Genomic DNA, 3,867 nt, shown 5'->3' on the forward strand with positions numbered 1-3,867 from the left:
CTTCAGAACAGAAGAAGACGAGGGCTGCAGAGGCTGAAGCCAGAAAACAGAAAACCTCAGAAGCCTCTGATGCTGCTCCCTTCAAGAAGAAGCGTAAGACCAAGAAGAGTCGGGCTGCTCGCACAGAGCCCCTTGTTGTTGAACCCATCTCAGTGGTTCGTCCTGCATCTACAACCCAAGAACTTCGCATGACTGTTCATGAGCCTGCTTCCACAGAGGCTCCTGAAGCTGAAGAGATTCCAGCAGATGATCCCATCACTGCTGAAGACATTGGTCATCATGACAATGTAGAAGATGATGAAGTTCTTCCTCAAACTGAGTACAATGTGGTATCATTGCCTGTTCGTACGAACAGCGAAATCATCAGCATTGGTCATCCTCTGACGCCAATTGCTCAGGATGCTTCATGGGCTGATCGCCCGCTAAAACAAGACTCCCCCAGCACTCCCCAACAACAACAAACCACACCATCCGTGCAAGTTGAAGAGGATGAGGACCTGCCCACTCCATCTCCAAAGGCGTCGCCTGTACTACAAAGGCTTCACAAAGGACCAAGGCCTCAAGCCCCTCTTCCGAGCGTTCCAGAAGGAGAAGTGCACCATCAACCTGTTGCACGTCAAGTGTTTTCAGAAGCCACTCCTACTGTGAATATCTCCGAGTCTGAAGCACCAGCTGCTGAAGACAATCCGGCTGCATCAGCCGATGACAAATGTCAAGGAGAACGTGTCCCTCACCCCCCATTCCTGAAGAAGTTGTTCATGATGCGAACATGTCTGTGCCTTACCCTCCAGCTCAGCAAGTGGAGATTGAAAACCTTGAGGCTGCCACCACCAACACCAATGAAGCCGATGACATAGTCATGGCTGAAGCAAATGTGGAGCCTGTCCCAAGCCCCACACCAGAAGCCAATGCTGAAAATGCTCCTGAAGCTTCTGATGTGCAGCCCGAAGCCACTGTTGCTGCCACTGCTCCTGTTCCACCACCAAGGCCCTATACAATTGAGTAAGCATACAACCATGGCGAGCTAATCACCGTAAGATGGCCTGTTCTGGTCCCTCCGCCTACTGTCTCTGGTCCTCAATTTGACTATCACATTGAGCGTAGGCCTCAGGTCCAGAAGCCAAAGCCAAGACTGCCAAGGTTTCCAGGTACTGCCACATCTGTAGGGTCTTTCAATGCAAATGGCTTCAAGAGCCACAACACATTCTTTGACATCTCAAAGAACCCCTACACAAGGCCAAGAATATCATCAGATCAGTTCTGGAGTCATCAGCAGCGAAGCTATTACTCCTGTGTTCTGTATGATTAAGGGCGCATTTTCCCTCATATGCGCCTCGACACTGAAGCCATTGCTGGACTGCCCTGCTTAGAAGAAGCACTTGACTGCTTTCGTGATGCTGGTCTTCTCAGTTTTGTGACAGACAAAGAACATTGGAATGAAGAGCTATTGCTTCAATTCTATGCTACACTCCACATTCGCGGTTATAACAGAGATACGAAGACATGGGTTCTCGAGTGGATGAAAGGAAATGTTCATCATGAAGCCAAAGCTCTTGACATCATTGAGCTTACAGGCCTATCCACTCCCGGAGAGCTCTATGAACCTGGTTGTCAAAACCACCGCAATGCTCTAGAGAGCATCTTCCATAAGCCTGAACCCAATATGAGCCAGATGTTGAGCATGATGAAGCCTTTGCCACGTGATGCTGAATATCCCAAGGAGTTCTTTGTTGATGACCTTGAGTATCTGCCGTGCACCATATATCACATCATCAGGCGGACTCTATGGCCTATCAAAGGACATTCATCAGCTGCAAAACTCGAAGGAGCCATGAAGACATTGGTCTTTTACATCCTCAATGGCATCAGCTTCAATGTGCAAGATTTCTTCATCAGGCAACTGGCTGCATCTGGATCTGACCTTTACGGACTGAAATTCTATGCTCCATGGGTCATGCGCCTCATCAAGCAACACTCTGCTGTCAACTATCAACCATCTGCTCGCAATCATGTGATCTTCCTACCAGAGGTTGATATGTCAGTTGAAGCCATATACCCTGAACCTGCCAAGAAGCCTCTTTGTCTTTAGAATGTCGAACATCAAAGCTTCACTCAGCCTATGGATGGAGTCCAAGCTGTCACGCGTGTCTATCCGATGGCTGGAAATATTCGTCTGCCTCATCATGCATCAACTGAAGCCACTGCGAGCACCATTGCTCAAAGGCCTCAGAAGCGCTCTCGGGTCCTAAATGACCGAGAACTTCTTGTGGCCATGCATCAGAAGCAAGATAAGCATCATTTTTGGCTCAAGCGTCAGATGCAAAGCCTCTTGGTGGATGTAAATCACATTCGAAACCTTGCCACCAAGAATGCTTTTGTCACGCATGAAACTTGTCGGCGATCATGGAAGAGTTTGACCCTACTCAGTGCTGAAGCAGACTTCAAGATGATGGCTTCACTGAAAGATTCAAGTTTGACTCCACTCCTCCATGGAATGCTGTCCTACGAAGAACTCCATCTCTTGAAGACTCTGACTATTCTTCCTCCGCGGCAACTGTCAATGCCAATGTCATCAATGATGAAGACGATGCTACTTCACCGCCCCCTACTTCTGCACGCATCGACACTGCACCAAGTTCGTCTGCACCGCCAAACGACAACGACAACCCTGCTGCTGCTTCAACTACTCCTCATGAGGATGAGTAGATGCTCTATGTCTTCAAACCTTTTTGGTCATTACTGACAAAAGGGGGAGAAGCATATGAGTTGATAGTCTTCAAGCGGGTTCATAAGGGCGGTTGCTTTCTATTTTTGCCTAGTGCTTACAACTCTTGCTTTTGATACACTTCGCTCTCTGAGTTGTAACACTTAAACTTGATGGTCGTCTGCTACTTATTTGCGTTTCCACGTGCAATGATAACTTCCACACTTAGATCATTCTGCAGACGTCCATTTTTCATTATGCATGTCATTCTCTTAGCTATATCATTTCATGCATGATGAATTATCTTCATAAGTTGAAGAGGATCTCCACAAGTACAACCTGCCATGTGCATTTGCATTCCAAAAGCAAATTATTTATATGCACATCTTCAGGGGGAGCCCTTGCCACTTATGAAGACAATACGCTATCCTTTACAATTTCACATACTTCTTTCCCGTTGAAAACTTCAACCAGTTTGTCATCAATCACCAAAAAGGGGGAGATTGTAAGTGCATCTAGTGCCACCCCTAGTTGGTTTTGGAGTATTGACGACAAAGTTGGTTGAGGGACTAATGCGTTTGTGAGAATTGCAGGATAATGCAGGTAGTGTCCCTCATTGATTTGGTTTACCTACCGGAGATGACCCCTAAAAATGTATGAAGACATTGAAGACAATGGTGGTGTGTGAAGATATTCACACTGAAGTCTATGACATGAGAAGACATTGAGTGAAGACTATGGAGCGCGAAGACTGAGTTGTTTCGTTGTTTCCTTTTCTTCTTTGTTGAGTCATAGGAACCACCGTACTGTTAAGTGGGGTCCAAGTGAACTAAGTCAGAGTGACTGAAGTGATGCTCAACCCAAATCCTATGTCTTCGAGCGAAGACAATGAGAGCAAATCTTATCCAGAGCTGGATGAGTCATCTTTGCTTGTAGCCCAAGTAAAGTTGCCATGTGTGTTTGAAATCTGACCGTTGGAACACGTGTTAGTTCCTTAGTGACCCAGGGTCATTTCAGACATATCAGGTCGGGTTGCCTTGTGGCTATAAATAGCCCACCCCCTACACCATAGATTGGTGGCTGCTCAGAGTTAGTTTACGGCTTTTGTCGTTTTGAGAGCAACCCACCTCGAAGCCTTTGAGAGAGAAATCCTTGCGAGGACA

Source organism: Triticum dicoccoides, chromosome 7B (genome assembly GCF_002162155.2).
Source record: "Triticum dicoccoides isolate Atlit2015 ecotype Zavitan chromosome 7B, WEW_v2.0, whole genome shotgun sequence".
In the NCBI taxonomy this organism is placed as follows: Eukaryota; Viridiplantae; Streptophyta; class Magnoliopsida; order Poales; family Poaceae; genus Triticum; species Triticum dicoccoides.